The sequence below is a fragment of the Peromyscus californicus genome, unplaced genomic scaffold (assembly GCF_007827085.1).
Source record: "Peromyscus californicus insignis strain IS unplaced genomic scaffold, ASM782708v3 Scaffold_8__1_contigs__length_139910024, whole genome shotgun sequence".
Classification (NCBI taxonomy): Eukaryota; Metazoa; Chordata; class Mammalia; order Rodentia; family Cricetidae; genus Peromyscus; species Peromyscus californicus.
In genome coordinates this window covers 61165641-61187656 of record NW_026294606.1, presented here as the reverse complement: position 1 = coordinate 61187656, position 22016 = coordinate 61165641, and the positions used below count along the sequence as shown (strand labels likewise).

At 38.6% G+C, this 22016-nt stretch overlaps 1 long non-coding RNA gene across 5 annotated transcripts in view; it reads left to right on the top strand.

The window, feature by feature from the left end:
- Positions 1-22016, top strand: part of LOC128104020 (uncharacterized) — a 168029-nt gene that overhangs the window by 96495 nt on the left and 49518 nt on the right. For 4 of the 5 annotated variants that reach the window (XR_008215840.1, XR_008215838.1, XR_008215839.1 and 1 more), the window contains one exon: positions 4813-5039. The exons of the other annotated variant lie outside the window; for it this stretch is intronic. This is a non-coding gene — a long non-coding RNA (uncharacterized LOC128104020). Of the gene's footprint in view, positions 1-4812; positions 5040-22016 lie in introns of those variants that run through there. 5 annotated transcript variants of the gene reach the window in all.

Sequence of the window (22016 nt, the reverse complement as noted above, 5' to 3'; positions counted from 1 at the left end):
CAAATTTCATGATGTTACTGATTTTAACACTGAGTAATACTCCACTGTATAAATGTACCACATTTTCTTTATCCATTCTTTGGTTGAGGGGCATCTAGGTTGTTTACAGGTTCTTTCTATTATGAATAATGCTGCTATGAACATAGTTGAGCAAATGTCCTTGCGGTGTGAATGTACATCATTTGGATATATGCCAAAGAGTGGCATTGCTGGATCATGAGGTAGATTGATTACCAATTTTATGAGAAACCACCATAATGACTTCCAAAGTGGCTGTACAAGTTTGCACTTCCACCAGCATTGGAGGAGTGTTCCCCTTACTCCACATCTAGGAAGGAGACATAGATAAGATCTCCTGAGTAAAATGGGAGCATGGGAGGGGGAGAGTGGAGGAGGTAAGGGGAGGTGGGAAGAGAACTTGAGGAAATGGGATGGCTGAGTTGGGGGAGGGACACAGAGAAAGAGAAAAGAAAGAGATATCTTGATAGAGGGAACCATTATGGGATTAGGAAATTCCCAGGAATCCACAAGGATGATTCCAGCTAAGTCTTCAAGCAATAGTAGAGAGGGTACCTGAACTGGTCTTCCCCTGTAATCAGATTGATGCCTACCCCAATTGTCATCATAGAACCTTCATCCTGTAACTGATAGAAGCAGATGCAGAGATTGACAGCTAAGCACTAGGTGGAGCTCCCAATGTCCAGTGGAATGAAATGAGGGAGGAGGGATTTTTTTGAAAAAGGGATCAAGATCATGCTGGGGAAACCCACAGAGACAGTTGACCCAAGCTAGTTGGAGTTCACTGACTCTGGACTGATAGCTGGGAAACCTGCATGGGACCAAACTATGTCCTCTGAATGTGGGTAACAGTTGTGTGGCTTGGGCATTTGTGGGATCACTGGCAGTGGGACCAGGATTTATCCCTAGTGCATTAACTGGCTTTTTGGAGCCCATTCCCTATGAAGGGGTACCTGCTCAGCCTCAGGGGAGAGGGGCTTGGTCCTGCCTCAACTTGATATGCCAGACTTTGTTGGCTCCCCATGGAAGACCTTACCCTCTCTGAGGAGTGGATGGGGGGTGAGGGAGGGGGAATGTGGGGGGTGAGCAAGAGGAGGGGAGGGAAGGGGAACTGTGGTTGTTATGTAAAATGAAAAAAACTTTTAATAATAAATAAATAAATAAATAAATAACTAAGTAATATTCTCCAACAGAGAACAGGGATTAGAGAGGAAGCAGGGGCTCATTTCGGATTGGAAGAGTACCTTCCCATCCTATTTTAGTAACTCCAAGTCACCCTGAATCTTTGGGTAAAGATGTTTTAACCTGTGTAGATGAACGTGGAATGACATGAGTTCTTTGTCAAGACAGAGCTGAAATCATGACATCTTCCATAATGCCAAGAGTTAACCATTAGTGACCATCATAAATGGAAAGAAATGACATTCATGGGAGCAAACACAGTTTTCATTACTGGCAATTTCATGAACATTCACATTCATTGTGTTTTATAACTTACATTACAATTTTACTGACAATAGACTGTGGCTCACAATCTATAGTTGATAGTAGAGATGTCCTAACCACCAGTATTCTCCTTCTTTTATTCAATTAAAAAAAGATATCATGATGTATCCCAGGGTGGCCTTGAACTCATGGTGATCCTCATACCTTATTGCTCAGATATAATATTCAAATAAATGCAGTTTTTGTAGACCTGCATCTAGCATATAGTAAGCATTTGATGTAGAAGAGCTATACATAAATTAAGTAAACAAATATCTGTTAAGCAACTATCCTTTATCAGTGAACCTAAATAGTGATTGGGGTTATAAGTACTTATAAATCTAATGTCCACTCTTAAAAACAAAATACCTCCATTTTCTCTTCCCTTCTCTTTGCTTTTTCTTTTTCTTTGTGTGCAACACTGACATGGACAAGAGAGCACTGTCTAGCTTTAAAAACTTTGCTCGGTCTCATTCCCCACCCCCCACCCTACATTGCCCCAGCCCCATCCCCAGTTTATTCATGGAGATCTCCTCTATTTCCCCCTTCTCAGGATGATCCATGCATCCCTCTTAGGGTCCTCCTTGTTAGCTAGCTTCTTTGGAAGTTAGTAGTCTGGCTATCCTTTGCTTTATATCTAGTATCCACTTATGAGTGAGTACATACCATGTTTGTCCTTCTGAGTCTGAGTTACCTGACTCAGGATGATATTTTCTAGTTCTATCCATTTGCCTGCCTTTACTGAATGTACCAGGCTCTGCGAATTTCCCATGGGAGAACTTGCCTTGTTGGAGGAGGGAATGAGGGGTGGGTTGAGGGAGGAAGGTGGGAAGGGTGGGAGGAGGGAGGAGAGCAGTCTGTGATTGATATGTAAAATGAATTAAAAAATTCCTTAATAATAAAAAAAGAACTTTGCATGGAATTTCTGCTCAAAATGTTATTCTCTAGATCTGTAGTCACACCTCCCCCCACCCCTGCCCTCCATATACCTGTAAGCTTTGCTTACATGCCACTGTAATGAGGAAAAGCTGTGTAACTGGCCTCCTTATTCTTCCAATACTACACAGTAGTCTCCATATTGACTTAATTTTCTGTTGTCACAGCATTTTTAATCCAAAACCTCATATATAAACATTCCTATTGACTTCACATCTATAAGTTATGTGTAATTTAGTTACTCAATTGCTTTTGAAATATGTTCTTTTCTCACCTAAAGTTTCAGCTTGGTCTATTTATGGCCAATGTTCTCTGCCAGGCATCCAAATCTAGCAGACACGCAATAAATTTTAATTGAATGAATGAATCAAGGAGAACAAGAAGAAAGACAGCATCTATTGAATGATGTGCTAAGGCAAGCACCTTGTAGCTTACATGTCTCATGAATATTCCCAGTTAGTTTATTATCAAGGTCCTGTTATTGCTCTTTCAAAATTTGAAAGGAAAAAAATTATATATATATATATATATATATATATATATATATATATATATATATATATCAGCACAAAATAGCATGAGAGAGTCCCTTCTGTCCCTGGTCAGGAGACAGAAATGACTTTCCACAGCAGATAAGATCTCAGTAAAACCCAGATGCTAAGAATTTGAAATCACTGTGTAGGCTTGGTTTTGATGCCAAATGATCCATGCTGCTCTCCCTTGGGGTGCCTTTGTGCTGGAACCCACACAGATCCCCTGATATGATTTGGCTGGGATTATATACTGGTTAGTCATTTGGAACTTTTTCATTTCATCTCATACTTTGCCATATAAATAACCCAGTCTCTCCACTACACAAGAGTATGGACCTGGCTGACCGCCCTTTTAAATCTAGCATTATAAAATCAATGAGGCATGGTTAGGAGTACACTACCTGAATGGAAATAAAACAATTCTAAGCAAAACCTTTCTGTGTTTCTCTCTGGGTTGGCATTTGATGTTTGGAGCTCTCAGGCTGCACAGGTCATGTTTTTATTTCTCCCTACATGGTTTCGACACATTGATGAATCACTTGGGAATGGCAAGTGGTAGTAGGTCTGACAGGAATATCCCAGCTTCTCCTATTGACATAAAGCATCCGTTAAAAGATGGTAGAATGAAAGATGGGGAATATTGAAAGAGAAAAAATTCAAGGAACTTCAAACCTATTTTCCAGCTGAAATCAAGGTCAAGGATATATGTATATATATCCCGTTTCTCTATCAAGGTAAGTATCACTATTCTCCTCTCCAGTCATGGAGAAGCATGGTTTCTCATATAGAAGAGAAAAAGATGGCCTCTTTTCTAAAGAACTTGGGTATTTGACTTCATGTAGACATTAAAAAAAATTCCAGTTAAATAAATGTCTATTAACATTCATTCTAATATAAAGATTCTCATTGTGGTAACTGTGCCTGTCACTAGGCATAAAGAGACCACCCCTTGGTGCTCCATACATTTTAAGAGGGGTTGAAGTCGCAACCAGTGACAGAATCAAGACTGTGACCTTAGCTCCTTACATGCAGCCTTGGCCATTAGGTTTTCTCTTTCCCAGGCACATGGTACTTCCCATTAGATATTTTAGAAGAGGAATGGCATAAAGCCTTCATGCCCACATTTATATATTTATACACATGTGCCTATGAATACAGAGGAGGCATACATGTGGGTACATGCACATATATGCATATATCTGAATGGATATATTATGAGTGAGGTGGTTATAAGTTTTTATGTATTGTGAATAGAGTGGTTCTGTTTCTATTCCTAGTTTTAAGAAACCATCATATACTAAAGTTCATTTATTCCTATTGAACCTGATACTATTGATAGGTCTCTTCCAAAATTGTGTGATCCAGGTGAGGAAGGAGATCTTGAGGGGAAACAGGGAGATAGGGAGATGAAGGGTATATATATATATATATATATATATATATATATATATATATATATATATATATATATATATATATATGTGTGTGTGTGTGTGTGTGTGTGTGTGTGTGTGTGTGTGTGTGTGTGTGAATACAAGTTGTTTTAAGTGGTTAGTATTGAAAACTCCTAGAGATCAAATAAATTTGATTTTGTTGCAATCTAATTTACAAATAATTGCTCACACCCACACAGTAATGCTAACCAACTTAGAGCAAAATGGGTAATGAGTATTCAGAAGGTACATGTAAGTAGATATACAGTTTACTACCCACTAACTGGGTATACATTGCAAGCCTGAATGATCAGAGTTCCTGAGGTTTTACCAAAGTTCTAGAAGTTTATTTTCTTGTTTGCAATTATTTAATAATAAATAAAAAATTATTTATTTTATCGTTTCAGAAATAAGCAAAGTGTTTCATACATGCAACTAAATATGAGTCTTTCAGCCAAAAGAATTGCATTTGTCCACAAAGAATGCTGCCACCGCTATGAAAAGCTTCAATTTCTTAATCCAGTTTCTTCAGCCTGAAATTGCTAAATAATCTTCCTAGCTTCAGCACTCATTAAATAGTCATTTACTTTCTGTGGACTCAGTCTAAATAAAGGGTTTACAGACAGAAACATTACATGGGAGTTTTGCTTTCTTGTGTATTTGGTTTTTTCAGTTATGTGAATTGACGTATTTAGAGGAAAGAAAAATACTGTAGCGTGAATCTTAAAAGGTCTTATTAGTAAAAACAAACCTGGAGTCAGGTATTGGGGTGAACGCTGAAAGATCATAGAGAGAAAACAGGCCACACCTAACCTCACCTTGCCAACTTCTTAGCTGATCTTGTTTCCTCAGACTGAAAGCCTCTGAGTTCTCACCCAAATGGATCTCAGCTGAACTGCTGCTAAGAGCTAAAGGCTTAAAGAGGCTCTAGTTCCTGGTCCTCACGCCTTATATACCTTTTTGCTTCCTGCCATCATTTCCTGGGATTAAAGGCGAGTGTCACCATGCCTGACTGTTTCCAGTGTGGCTTTGAACTCACAGTGATTCAGATGGATCTCTGTCTCCAGAATGCTAGGATTAAAGGTGTGTGTGCCACCATTTTCTGGCCTCTATGTCTATCTAGTGGCTGTTCTGTTCTCTGATCCCAGATAAGTTTATTAAGATACACAATATATTGGAGGACACAATATCACCACAAAATACCTCAGGCACAATAGTTAGGTGAGAATTTAAACAGCTCCTGGAGCTGGGCATGGTGGTGCATACCTTTCATCCCAGCACTAGGGAGGCAGAAGGAGGTGAATCTCTGTGAGTTTGGGGCCAGCCTGGTCTATAAAGCAAATTCCAGGACAGCCAGGACTTTTATACCAAGAAACTCTGTCTCAAAACAAACAAACAAAAACACACAGAAAACAAAAAATGTAATTAAACAGCTCCTGAACTTATATCTCTCACATTCATGACTGTTCTGTTATCCACAAAAGAGACCACTTCACAGGACTTCTGAATTTGTAGGAATCCTTAAACTTTCTCAATATTGGTAGTGAAAGATTGTGACACTGGAAAGTCCTTCAATGGCAATGTGGTTAGAGGTTCTAATATACACAGTTTCCCACATCTTGCAAGATTTTCTTTTGTTCTGTTAAAAATATTCATGGAATTGCTGGATCTGTTACTGAACATTTAGTTGAAGACAAATGTTTGGGTTTCCTTTGTGCTCACCTTACTCTCAGCCTGGCCCTCTCCATGATTGCGCTTGGATGCTGGACACAACATAACTTTCAACACCAAAAAGTGCTTAACCTTTTTGAGTTAAACCGAGACCCTTGGGGTTTCCCTGACATCAGTGCTGCCTAATTCAGAGGCCAAAATGTTTTTCTCAAAATACAATAGTATCATGACATCTGATCGGATAAAACAAATTAAATTTTCATATCTTTTTAATACATACTTTTTATTTATGTTTTGGGAATTTCACATTGTGTACCCCAATCCCACTCATTTCCCAGTCTCTTCATATCTTCAGCCTTGCAGCATCCCCCCACCAAAATAAAAATTTGAAAAATATACATATTAATTTTTTTTAAAAAAGCACCTTGCTCCTCTGTCTTCCCTGCCTCTCCATCACCTCTTCATTCTTCTTAGAGGCATTGGGAGCTGCACTGAGTCACAAAGTAGACCCTATAGTCCAAAAGGCTTAACTTGTAAGTGTTCATTGCAGTGAGTCATTGGTCTGGTTCAAGGCCTCTGGTTTCTAGTACACCATCATACTGGACCCTCACTGCAACTCCTCTTGGATATCCTGCTGTTGCCCTAATTATGGAGATCCTTTGGCTATGGTTCCACAAGACTAGTTCCTTCATGCTCTCCAGCAGGTCATAGATGGGGTGGATGTTGGGGTGGGCCAAATCAAAGCACTGGATGTGGACCTAAGTGGTAGCAGAGTTGGTCAGTCATGCCTCCACTGAGACCAATCCCCTCAGGCAAGGGGCACAACCAGCTCTCCTGTACCCCTGTCATTGGGGTTAACTCTCTCATGCTCATGGTGAGGGGTGGGACAAGTTCTTCCAGGGCCAGGGCCATCAAGACCAGCTCCCTCAGGGCTAGGGCCATCAGAGCCAGCTCTTCCATGTAGGGCAGGGCCAGATCTCCTGTGACAGGTGGAGCCAGTTTTCCTGCTGCAGTGGTCATTGAGGGGCAGGGGCAGATCTTCTAGGGTTCACAAAGGGTGGAGCTAGCTCAGCATAGCCCTCAGATTGCAACATGCATGGTTTACATGACCCCGGGTAGCAACATGGCCCATGCGACATCAACACAGACACTAACTACAGCAGGACCATATACCCAAACAAGACCCTCAGCAGCAACTCTGCCCTGGATGTCATCATGGTCCCAGGTGGCACCACAGGCCACCATGTCTGCATGGCCCAGTGGCAGCATGGCCATCAGACACGAACATGGCCACATGTGGCAGCCCAGGCCCACAGCAGGACCACAGACCCAGACATGGTCATCAGCAGCAGTCCGAGCCCAGACATCACCATGGCCCTTGGTGGCAGTACAGGCTATTCAGATCAGCATGGCATGGTGGCAGTATGGCTCTCAGATGCCAACATGGCCTCAGGTGGGGGCCCAGACCCTGGGCATCTACACAGCCTTCAGTGGTAATAGGAGCCACTAACATTCACACAGACCCTGGCTATGGTATAGCCATAGAACCAAACATGGCCCTCAGCAGCAGCCTGGCCTGGACATTGTGATGGCTCCCCATCAACCTATCCTTGCTGCCTTTCCTTCTTCAGTTCCACCTCTCTCCACAGCACATGAACTGCTCTGCTTCCCTCTCCCATTTCTTCACCATATATTTGCTCATCATAATGGCGCCTGCCCACAAAAACCCAGCACCTCCAGGTACCAGGGAGACCTGTAAGTGTCTTCATCATTTTATTATATTTAGTTACGAATTTGGCATAGGGAGGGTGGCACACATGCACTAGCATGTGTATGGAATCAGAGGACAACTTGGAGGCGTCACACACATCTTTCGCTATATTTGTGAAGATGGAATTCAGGTTATAAAGTTTGCCAGCAGTTGCTTTTACCCGCTGAACCACTTTCATGGCCCTACTCTGATTTCTTATCACATAATTTTGGCCTGCTGACTTATCATGTTCATAGATTTACATGTTATTCTTATCACTATAAAACTGCTACTATTATACTATTATTCCGAGTTCCAAAGCTTCATATGTGTCCTTTTCCCTGCCTCTCATGATTCTCCTCTTCTCTACCTTCCCCTAGTGTTGACCAAGTATGTGTCTAAGTATAAATACTGCCTGAAATTTCCTCCTGTTGTTACATAGAGGACTGACTTCCCTATTTTTCATAAAACATTTTAACTCCCACTGAAATACTATTTGATCACTTTTAAAAATTCTATTTGAGGATTAATTGATAGAAAATATGCTTAACTATTTATGGCACTTTTAATGTACTTTGAGGTTCTTGAGAACTTATTTCTTTGTTTTTTTTTCAAGAACTTATTAATCCTTGAATAAATAAATTATCAATAAAATTAATGACTATTAAATGTTTGGAAATCAGAAAAATAAGCTGAATCATTGATTCTGTTTAAAAAATGAGATGGGAAATGTTTGAAAACTAGAGAAATGATTTTCAAAATAGGAGAAAATTTGTAGAGTAGGAATAGATTTAATATTTGTAAGTCAGAATGATAATGATTAAATGTTTGAAGTGAGGGTCAGGGTAATAGGAACATTATCTATACTTTAAAAATCAGGAAATTGTAGCAATCAGAGAAAATTTGAATCAACTGCCTTCCTTGCCAAAGGGAATAATTGTGAAAAAATTCTAGGAAACCACTAGGCAAACTTCATGTCTGTCATACACAAAGCTGTGTGCTTGTAGTGCCTGTAGTGATGTCTCTGCTTCTCTTTCACTTTTAAGACTCAGACACCTGCCTTTATTGATGGAACCAAAATTATAACACTGCCTTTAAGAGACTCTGGAACATTTGGTTCCAAGCAAGCTCCTAGCTTTTGGTGGTAGAAGAGAAAACATAGGAAGGGAACTGAGAAAAGAGGTGATTTTGTGTGTGTGTGTGTGTGTGTGTGTGTGTGTGTGTGTGTGTGTGTGTGTCTGTGTGTCTGTGTTTGCATGTGTACATGCACTGTAGGAGAGGAAGGGAAGGAGAAAAGTTAATCAAACCTAAGCTGCTCCTGTAGAAAGATTATAAAACAAGAGAGCTTGAACTTTCTAATGTCTAAAAAAAGAATTCCAAAGTAAATAAGCTGCATTTAAATTAAAAGTAATAATAGCCTAAATACAGGCTAAGTAATAATATTTGGAAAACAAGGTTGTAATACAAAACGGAGCTCCTCTCTGGGATGCCAAGGGGCAGCAGTGGGGGACAGTCAGAGAAAAGTAGAGAAATAGGACACAGAACACTTCATGACAGCTAAATAGAAAGGATTAAAAGCCATAGAAAATAGAAAGAGTAAGCAATAGAAAAATGAACCCAAAGTGGCATTGTGTAAGTGAAAAGAATTGTGGATCAAGAGGCATGATTTTATTCACGCTATATAGAGAAAAGGAAGTTAACTTCGGGTGAAGCAACTAAGAGTTGCAGATCACCTATAAAGAATCAATAAGCAAAATGGAATCAAGAGTCTATTGCTATTTGGCTTAAAATTCTTACTTTGCAATGATTTGATTAAAAAATGAAAAATTAAACATCTAAGAATATCATGAAGACATAGACAGAAATCTATAAGGGGCTATCCTTAAATTGTCTAGAAGGTGAAACAGGCTACATGAATTGTCAGTGATGAGACAAACCAAATCTTTCAAACAATAGCATTTGAAGACAGAAAATCACAGACAACAGCTTCACTCTTGAAGAAAGTGATGTTGTGTACGTGAAATAAATTAATATTATTATTAATTTCAATGTCCTGGAAAGTAATTAATTACCTGTTGATCAAAAAATATATATATTTAAGTATTATAATAGGCCTTCAGACCTTAGTAGGCAATGAGACTTTATCACAACTGACTCCATGATGGAAGTTACACTCAGGCCATAAACCTTAGCATAGACAGCATCACCAGCCAAAACAAAAGCAAAGACCTAATTCATCTAAGTCCAATATTCTGGGAAAATCTCTAAATGTACTTACCTTGCTTTTTGGCTTCTGAAGTTCCACTTCTGGCTAATTGTTCTTGTTAACTGAAGTATGTCAACTCAGGATGTGGTTTTTGTGCTTAAAATCTCAGAGAAAGACTTGGGCTACATTGGGATCCTGAATACACAATGCAGTCATCAGCTGGCTAATAAGGACTTTCTATTGTCTTAAACCCATGTCTGAGCAGTCTTCTCTGGTGGATACCCCACAACAGAATCTCAATATGTTTATATATATATATATATTCTATGTCAGAAAGCAACTGTAGTATGAAAATTTAGGGAGCTCTGCTAGACAGCTAAGAGTGTGTGTGGTACAGTATGCAGGAGGCTGGGGCAGGGAGCTCATAAATTTGAGGCCAGCTTGGGTTATATAGCAAGACTCTCTCTCTCTGTCTGCCTATGAGAGAGAGAGAGAGAGAGAGAGAGAGAGAGAGAGAGAGAGAGAGAGAGAGAGAGAGAGAGAACAGGAATGAAAACAAAGGACTTAATCAGTATAATATATACTTCAGTCAACCAATGTAGACAACTAGTTGAAATGAATTTTTCTACATGATGACAAGAAAATGCCATTCCTGTGTAATGTCACAGAGTAGCCATCTGAAGTAGATTAGGAAGTTGGTGATGTAGAAAGTTTGGAGGGAAAAATAACTTTAAGAGCAAACTTATTTTATACTGTGGAAAGTTTTGTTTTAAAGTTTTTTAGTGAAATACATGGAAGTTTTTGTGCTATATTAAAACATGACACAAGTGCAGAAGTAATTACCATTAAAAGTTATATAAGATAACACAATATAAGAATATGAATGCGGAGGGGAAAGTGTGGGGAGAGAGAATATTGGGAGAGACAGCTAAAACTATGGCCATTTGAGGAGTACTATATCTGACATAGTAGAAACGTCCTAAAATATATACATTAAGAAGGTGATCTAAATGGAATTGCCCAATAACAGGGGAGATAAAGTTCCAGTTGGACTTGCTTGTCACCAAAGGATGCCTCCCATTCTGAGAATGGGTAATATCTAATGGAGTTCTTAACCAAAGGGGCCCCAAACAACCTAGGCTATTGCCAAGGTTATTGACTCTTCACAAACTGATCAGAGGGCTCTCTACAACTCACTGAACATGGAGAGGTCATGCTGGTGCCCAACTAGAGCTTTATTATTTTAAGTATTCATATATGAGGAAGCTGATAATAGTTACTGATTATGACAAAAATAATCCATGACTCAAGAATTTGGTAGGAGGATTTTTCCCCCTAGAGAATGCTTAAAGAATTTTAATTGTTCAGAGTATTTGTAAAATGAAACAATAACAAGAGATGATGATATAATCTTTAAAATGATGAAATTTTAATAAGAGTTTACATTGTATTATTCTTATAACTTTACATTTGATGATAATACTTTGGTAAAAATAAATAACATAAAGTAAGCTAATAAAGATCATGAGTTAGTTGTCAGGGGGAAGAAATGGACAAGTTTAATGCTTACAAATGGTTGAATCTCATGAGTTAACTTCTCTATCTTAGTTTCACTGATGGATTTCTCAAGATGGGAGGAATCAGGCTTAGCTAAATGATCTATAGAATTAACCACCAAGCAGATGGCTTGCAAAAATACTGTTCAGCAAGATTGGCCAAGCCATGTTTTAACCAACAGTGAATACTGTGATGATTCTTTTTTTTTATGGGGGGCGGGGGGGATATTAGTCATCACTTAATCATAGGAAAAAATGGCATTGTACTCTAAGATGGGAGGTGGCAGGCTATTGTGTTTAACTTTTCAAATTACAGGGAAATGTACATTTCTTCTTCCAGGTTGGTAGTGGATAATGACTATATATTGCATATTAATTAGACATAACCCTTCAGTGTTTCCCCAGTGCTGTGGGGACAGAAATTCAACACTGAATGGACTTAGATCTCAAGTATTCCTGTTCCCTTATGCTCCTTCTCAGTTCATCTCACATCACTTCCCCTCCAAGCCATCAAGGCTCCTTATCACTTCAGGAGCCTCTGTTCCATGTCTCTTTCTGAATTTTGCTTTCTCCTTTCTTCTATTCAATTGCTTCTCTTGTTTCAATTTCTTTCAAAATCAGTTTTAACATTATTTTCTGGAAATATTTTCTTAGCCAAATTCTCCATGCAGACTCAGTCTCCTGACTACATATTCATAAAATACCCTGCTGTTTTCTTCAGAGCACTTAACACAATTTATCATAACACATTGATGATTATATTGGATAATACCATCGGGGTCAACATACTACAACATGCTGCCAAGGCTGTGTCTATCTTGTTTCATTATTATATCCTAGCACCCTAGGAGGCAAATAAGAGACCTTCAATAATATCTCATGAATGAATGAAAATCTAAGATAAATAGAAACTGTACAGATAAGCTTAAGGAAATTTATTTCATAATCATTTCATTATGTGCAAGGAATAATTATCTTTAATATGTGTACCAGATTAAAAAAGAAAAGATCAGGAGTGCACAAATGCATTAATTTCAAAAGCATAAATAAGAAACTCAATTTTTCTGTCATTATAAACAAATATATTAATCCTTATTTTGGGTAGGAAAAAACAAGTGTTTGCAGTGTAGCTGTGCATTTGAAATAGTAAAAGTACTTTTATTAATCAAGTTAGTTGTCTTTATAATTTAGCTTTGACCAAAGCTTAATGAAAAGGTAATAATTGGATTATAAATAGGGTACTCTAAAGAATATAATAGAAAAGTAAATTATTTTACTAAAACTCAGTGCAATGTTACAATTAATGGGGGGATCATTTAAGTAATAATTCTGCCCATAAATAACAAAACAAAAATCTGAGACTTTTAGCTTTTGATTCTAAAAATGCACAGCAATTTCTCAAAAGCAGTGATTGAAAATTACTGTGAAAGAAATTGAATTTAAAATATGTGCAATACTGGGTTCTGGAAGGCCTGTGGTGTGAACTTGCATGTTAGTTTTATTTTCTTAGAGTGATGCATTGTTAAATACTGAATGTTAGAGAGGGAGAGGGGGGAGGGAGAGAGAGAGAGAGAGAAAGAGAGAGAGAGAGAGAGAGAGAGAGAGAACTTCTCTCTGTTTGTAGACCCCAATCCCTCAGGCTCATCCCTAGTGCTATAACAGAATACTAGCTACAGCCTCCCTTCCCCCTTGGCCATGTCTCCTGTGCATCCCACAAACCAGGCACTCCTAACATCCCTTCCTCCACTCATGGCTGCATCCCAACCCCCAACCTCTAACATCAGCAGGCATCTCCTCTGAACACACCAGCTGAACAGTCTAGTGAAAGAGACAACATACAACCATCTGAAAATCCAGAAAGGAAGCAGAAAGCAAGGAACAAAACACTGCCCCCCAACAAAGACAAATCAAGAAATCAGCACCTAGATGAATAATCACCACAAATACAAATGCCTAGATGCCAGCATAAGAATGCAATCAATAATAGCCAGGACACTATGTCTCCACTAGAACCCAGCTATCCTACTACAGCAGTCCCTGTATTTTCCAGCACAGCTGAAGCACACACACACACACACACACACACACACACACACACACACACGACCTTAAAACCAACTATATGAATAAAATGAATAATTGGGGCAAATGAATAAATCCCTTAAAAAGGCCAAGGAAAAAAAAAACTATTCAGGACCTGAAAATAGAAATAGATGCAGTAGAGAAAACATAAATTGAGGGAATTTTGGAAATGAAAAATTTAGGAATTCATAAAGGAACTATGGAGTCAAGCTATGCTAAGCAATAGAATATAAGAGATAAAATAGATGATCTCAGGCATTGAAGACAAGATAGAAGAAATAGATACATACGTCAAAGAAAACATTAAATCTAAAAGATTGCTGACACAAAACACCCAGGAAATCTGGGACACTGTGAAAAGACCAAATCTAAAAATAATAAGAATAGAGAAAGGAGAAGAATTCCAGGTCAAAGACATAGAAAATATTTTCAACAAAATCATAGAAGAAAAATTTCCTAACCTAAATGAGGAGATGGCTATAAAGCTACAAGAATCATATAGAACACCAAATAGATTGGCCCAGAAAAGAATTCCCTTTCCCACATAATAATCTAAACACTAAACATACAGAGTGGAGACAGAATATTAAATTCTGCAAGGAAAAAAGATCAAACATCACATAAAGGTTGATCTATAAGAATTACACCTGACTTCTCAATGGAGACTCTAAAAGCCAGAAAGATATGAACAGATGTGCTTGAGACTCTACGAGACCACAGATGCCAGCCCAGACTACTACACCCAGCAAAACTTTCAATTATAGGTGGAGGAAATAAGATATTTTATGATAAAGTCATATTTAAACAAAATCTCTTTACAAATCCAGCCCTACAGTAGGTGCTAGAAGGAAAACTCCAAATCAAGGAAGTTAACTATATCCACAAAAACAAAGAAAATAAATAACCTCACACCAGCAGAGTCAAAAAAAGGGAAACACCCCTCATACACACACCTTTACTACCACCACCACTAACAACAACAACAACAACAAAATAACAAAAATCAGCCATCACTGGTCACTGCTACCTCTCAATATCAATGGTATTGGTTTAAATATTAAGGCAACTCCATGTAGATAAAAGGGAGGTTTATTTTGTGGGATAACTTACAAGTGAAGGGATAGGTAACAAGGTCCACGAAAGGTGAAGCACAGTCCAGCGGTGTTCTCTGGAGAACTCTGCTCGGTCTACCTCCAGCGTCCAGGATCCAGGAACCAAGAGAGTCTTGGATCTCGGGTCTTCAGGGGTCCTGTCTTGTCTCTGCCTTGTAGATGTGACAGTTACCAAAGCCTCAATGGGGGTGATATTTCCAGATCAAAGCTGGACTGGCTCCCCACTACACAGTGGTCTCAATAAAAAGACACAGACTAATAAAACGGATGCAAAAACAGTACTCATCCTTCTGATGCATATAAAAGCACACTTCAATATCAAGGATAGACATTATCTCAAGGTGAAAGATTGGAAAAAGATATTCCAAGGAAATGGACCTAAGAAGCAATCTGGTGTAGCCATTTTAATATATAACAAAATAGTCTGCAAATCAAAATTTATCAAAATACATGGGGAAGGACACTGCATACTCATCAAAGGAAAAATCCACCAAAATGATATTTCAGTTCTTAACATCTATACCCCAAGACCCAGGGAACCGACTTTTGTCAAGGAAATATCACAGCTTAAATCACATATTCACCCTCACACACTGATAGTGGGAGACTCCAATGCCCTATTCTCACCAAAGGACAGATAATACAGACAAAAATTAAACAGAGGAATACTGGAGCTCAAGATATTATTAAAATAAGTGGACCTAACAGACATCTACAGAATATTCTTCTCAGTACTTCATGGAATGTTCTCCAAAACTGACCATATACTCAGTCACAAAGCAAGTCTCAACAAATATAAGAAAAGTGAAATAACTCTCTGCACCCTATCAGACCACCATGGATTAAAATGGGATATAAACTCCAAGAGAAACAACAGAAAGCATACAAATTTATAGAAACTGAACAACTGTCTACTGAATGAAAAAATGGGTTAAGACAGAAATAGAGAAAGAAATTAAAGTTTGTAGAATTCAATGAAAATGAATTCACAACATACCCAAACTTATGGGACACAATGAAAGCAGTGCTAAGAAGTTTCATAGCAGTAAGTGCCTACATCAAAAACTGGAGAGATTTCATACTAGCAAATGAACAGCATACCTAAAGATCTGTAGAATGCAAAAAAGTAAGCATACCCAAGAGTAGTAGATGGCAATAAACAATCAAACTGAGGTCTGAAATCAATGAAGTAGGAACAGTTAAAAAAGAACAATAAAAAGATCAAAGAAGCATGGAGTTGGTTCTTTGAGAAAATCGACAAGATAAACAAATCTTTATCCAAACTAACTAAAAGGCAGAGATTATCCAAATTAATAAAATAAAAAAAAAAATGGGTGGTGGTGGTGCACGCCTTTAATCCCAGCACTTGGGAGGCAGAGCCAGGCGGATCTCCGTGAGTTCAAGGCCAGCCTGGGCTACCAAGTGAGTTCCAGGAAAGGTGCAAAGCTACACAGGGAAACCCTGTCTCGAAAAACAAACAAAAAATGAATAAATAAAAAATAAAAAAAGAGAGACATAATAACAGATACCAAGGAAATCCAGAGAATCATAAGGACAAGCTTTAAAAACCTGTATTCCACCAAATTGGAAAACCTAAAAGAAATGGATAATTTTCTCCATAGGTATCACTTACCAAAGTTAAATCAAGATCAAATAATCAATTTAAATGGATCTATAACCCCAAGTGAAATAGAAGCACTTGTTAAGTCTTCCAACCAAAAAAGGCCCAAGCCCAGATGGTTTTAATTCAGAATTCTACTAGACCTTCAAAGAGCAGTTAAAGACAACACTCATTCCTCAAATTATTTCACCAAATAAAAAGAAGCAAAAGGAACATTTCCAAATTCTTTTTATGAGGCCACAATTACCCTGATACCCTGATGCAAAAAAATACTCAATAAAATTCTTGGAAGTCAAATCCAAGAACACATCTAAAAGATGATCAAGTAGGCTTCATCCCGGAGATACAGGGATGGTTCAATATACAAAAATTAGTAAATGTAATCCACCATATAAACAAACTGAAAGAAAAAAAAACTTGATCATCTCATTAGATATGGAAAAGGTCTCTTCCAAAATCCAACACCCCTTCATGATAAAAGTCCTGGAGAAATTAGGGATACAAGGGACATACTTAAACATAATAAAGGCAATTTACAGCAAGCCTATAGCCAACATCTATTTAATTGGAGAGAAACTTGAAGAAATTCCACTAAACTCAGGAACATGACAAAGTTGTCCACTATTTTCATGTTTATTTAATATAGTACTTAAAGTCTTAAATAGAGCAATAAGACAACTGAAGCAGATCAAGAGGTTACAAACTGGAAAGGAAGAAGTCAAAGAATAGTTATTTGTAGGTGATACTAAAAATTCTATCAGAAAACTTGTATAGTTGATAAATAATTTTCCAAAAAAGGAGCTCCTACAAGAATAACAACAACAAAACAAACAGTAATCCTCCTATATACAAATGACAAATTGACTGTGAAAGAAATCAGGGAAACAACACCTTTCATAATAGTCTCAAATAATATAAAATACCTTGGAGTAACTCTAACCAAGCAAGTGAAAGACAGGTATGCTAAAAACTTCAAGTCTTTGAAGAAAGAAATTGAAGATGTTATCAGAAGATAGAAAGATCTCCATGCTCCTGGATTGGTAGGATTAACATAGTGAAAATTGTCATCTTACCAAAAGCAGTCTACAGATTCAAGCAATCTGCATCAAAATTCCAACATGATTCTTTACAAAACTTGAAAGGAAATTCTCAACTTATATGAAACAATTTAAAAAAAAAACCAGGATAGCTATAACAATTCTGAACAATAAAAGGACTGCTGGAGGTATCACTGTCCCTAACTTCAAGTTGTACTACAGAGCAATAGTAATAAAAATATACAGGTAGTATTGGCATAAAAATAGACATGTTGATTAATGGAATTTAAATGAAGACCTAGACATAAATCCACATACCTATGGATACCTAATTTTTGGTAAAGAAGCAAGAAATGCACACTGGAAAAAAGAAAACATCTTCAACAAATGATGTTGATCAAACTAAATGTCTGCATGTAGAAGAATGCAAGTAAACCCATATTTATCACCCTTCAGAAAACTCAAGACAAGGTGGATCAAAGACCTCAACATAAAACCAAATACACTGAACCTGACAGAAGAGAAAGTAGGAAATAGCCTTGAGCACATTGGCACAGGAGACAACTTCTTGAACAGAACATTGATAGCACAGGCACTAAGATTAACAATAAATGGGACCTCATGAAACTCAAAGTCTTCTGTAAGGTAAATAGCACTGTCAATTGGATAAAGCAACAGCCTGCAGAATGGGAAAACATGTTTAATAACACCACATATAATAGCTCTAATATCAAAAGTATATAAAGAACTTAAGAAACTAGATATCAAAAAAACAAGTAATCCTATATTAAAATGGTGTACAGATCCAAACAGAGAATTCTCAATAGAGGAATCTTAAATGGCTGAGAAACATTTAAAGAAATGTCCAACATTCTTAGCCATCCAATCTACACCTGTAAGAATTGCTAAAATCAATAACACAAGCGACAGCTCATGTTGGCAACGATGTTGAGCAAGGGGAACACTCCTCCATTGTTAGTGGGAACGCAAACTTGTACAGCCACTATGGAAATCAATGTGGCAGTTCCTCAGAAAATTGGGAATAGGTCTACCTCAAGACCCAGCTATACAACTTGGGCCTATACACAAGGGATGCTTCATCCTATCACCAGAACACTTGTTCAACTATGTTTATTGCAGCCTTATTCATAATAGTCAGAAACTGGAAATAACCCAGACAGAAAACTTAGAACCTTAACAGAAGAATGGATAAAGAAAATGTGGTACATTTTATACAATGGAGTATTACTCAGCTGTTAAAAAATGGCATCATGTGCAAGGGTGGTTCAACATACAAAAGTCCGTCAATGTAATACACCATATAAACAAACTCAAAGAAAAAAACCATATGATCATCTCACTGGATGCAGAAAAGGCATTTGACAAAATCCAACACCCCTTCATGATAAAGGTATTGGAGCGGTCAGGAATACAGGGAACATACCTAAACATAATAAAGGCAATTTACAGCAAGCCAACAGCCAACATCAAATTAAATGGAGAGAAACTCAAAGCAATTCCACTAAAATCAGGAACGAGGCAAGGCTGTCCACTCTCCCCATACTTATTCAATATAGTACTTGAAGTTCTAGCCAGAGCAATAAGACAACATAAGGAGATTAAGGGGATACAAATTGGAAAGGAAGAAGTCAAGCTTTCCCTATTTGCAGATGACATGATAGTATACTTGAGCGACCCCAAAGATTCCACCAAGGAACTGATACAGCTTATAAACACCTTCAGCAACATAGCAGGATACAAGATCAACTCAAAAAAATCAGTAGCCCTCCTATATACAATGGACAAAGAAGCGGAGAAGGAAATTAGAGATACATCACCCTTTACTATAGCCACAAATGACATAAAATACCTTGGGGTAACACTAACCAAGCAAGTGAAGGACCTATATGACAAGTACTTTAAGTCCCTGAAAAAAGAAATTGAAGAAGATGTCAGAAAATGGAAAGATCTCCCATGCTCATGGATAGGCAGGACTAACATAGTAAAAATGGCAATCTTACCAAAAGCAATCTACAGATTCAATGCAATCCCCATCAAAATACCAACACAATTCTTCACAGACCTGGAAAAAATAATACTCAACTTCATATGGAAAAACAAAAAACCCAGGATAGCCAAAGGAATCCTGTACAATAACACAACTTCTGGAGGCATCATGATCCCTGACTTCAAGCTCTACTATAGAGCTACAGCAATAAAAACAGCTTGGTACTGGCATAAAAACCGACATGTGGACCAATGGAATCGAATTGAAGACCCTGACATTAATCCGCACACCTATGAACATATAATTTTTGACAAAGAAGCCAAAAGTGCACAATGGAAAAAAGAAAGCATCTTCAACAAATGGTGCTGGCAAAACTGGATATCAACATGTAGAAGGCTGCAAATAGATCCATATCTATCACCGTGCACAAAACTTAAGTCCAAGTGGATCAAGGACCTCAACATAAATCCAGCTACTCTGAACCTGCTAGAAGAGAAAGTAGGAAGTAGTCTTGAACGCATTGGCATAGGAGACTACTTCCTAAATAGAACACCAGTAGCACAGACTCTGAGAGAAACAATCAATCAATGGGACCTCTTGAAACTGAGAAGCTTTTGTAGAGCAAAGGATACGGTCAACAAGGCAAAGCGACAGCCTACAGAATGGGAAAAGATCTTCACCAACCCCACATCTGACAGAGGACTGATATCCAGAATATATAAGGAATTCAAGAAATTAGACATCAAAATGCCCAACAGTCCAATTAAGAAATGGACTATAGAACTAAACAGAGAATTCTCAACAGAGGAAACTCAAATGGCCAAAAGACATTTAAGGAACTGCTCAACATCCCTAATCATCAGGGAAATGCAAATCAAAACAACTCTGAGATACCACCTTACGCCTGTCAGAATGGCTAAGATCAAAAACACTGAAGACACCTTATGCTGGAGAGGATGTGGAGCTAGGGGAACTCTCCTCCACTGCTGGTGGGAATGCAAGCTTGTACAACCACTTTGGAAATCAATATGGCGCTTTCTTAGAAAATTGGGAATCAATCTCCCCCAAGACCCAGCTATACCACTCTTGGGCATATACCCAAGAAATGCTCAACCACACCATAAGAGCACTTGTTCAGTTATGTTCATATCAGCATTGTTTGTAATAGCCAGAACATGGAAACAACCCAGATGCCCTTCAACTGAAGAATGGATAAACAAAATGTGGTACATATACACAATGGAATACTACTCAGCAGAGAAAAACAATGGCATCATGAGGTTTGCAGACAAATGGATGGATCTAGAAAAAATCATCCTGAGTGAGGTAACCCAGACTCAGAAAGACAAACATGGTATGTACTCACTCATAGCAGGATACTAGACATGAAACAAGGATGACTTGTCTGCTACTCACATCACCAGGGAGGCTACCTGGAAAACAGGACCCCAAGAAAGACACAGGGATCACCCAATGACAGAGAAATGGAATGAGATCTACATGAACAGCCTGGACATGAGTGGGGGTAATGAAAGGCGAGGGTTGAGGGAAAGAGAGCTTGGGGGAGCGGGAGATCCCAGCTGGATCAACAACAGAGAGGGAGAACAAGGAATAGGAGACCATGGTAAATAAAGACCACATGAGAATAGGAAGAAGCAAAGTGCTAGAGAGGCCCACAGAAATCCACAAAGATACCCACACAACAGACCGCTGGCAGTGGTCGAGAGACAGCCCGAACTGACCTACTCTGGTGATGGGATGGCCAAACACCCTAATTGTTATGCTAGAAACCTCATCCAACTACTGAGGGATCTGGATGCAGAGATCCATGACTAGGCCCCGGGTGGATCTCTGGGAGTCCAATTAGCGAGAATGAGGAGGGTTTATATGAGCGAGAATTGTTGAGACCAAGGTTGGATAAAGCACAGGGACAAATAGCCAAATGAATGGAAACACATGAACTATGAACCAATGGCTGAGGGGTCCCCACTGGATCAGGCCCTCTGAATGGATGAGACAGTTGATTGGCTTGATCTGTTTGGGAGGCATCCAGGCAGTGGGACCAGATCTTGTGCTCATTGCATGAGTTGGCTGTTTGAATCCTGGGGCCTATGCAGGATTGTTTGGCTCGGCCTGGGAGGAGGGGACTAGACCTACCTGGACTGAGTCTACCAGGTTGACCTCAGTCTGTGGGGAAGGCTTTGCCCTGGAGGAGATGGGAATGGGGGGGGGGGGTTGGGGGGAAGGTGAGGGGGACGGGAGGGGGGAGAACAAGGGAATCCGTGGCTGATATGTAGAACTGAATTGTATTGCAAAATAAATTAATAAAAAAAAATAAAAAAAAAATGGCATCATGAAATTTGCAGGCAAATGGATGGAACTAGAAAAAAAATCATCCTGAGTGAGGTAACCCAGACCCAGAAAGACAAGTATGGTGTATATTCACTTGTAAGTGGATATTAGCAGTTAAGTGAATGATAACCAAGCTATAATCTATAGTCTCAAAGAGGTTAGGCAAAAAAAGGGGTTTAGGGGAGAATGCATGGATCTCCCTGGGAAGGAGAAATA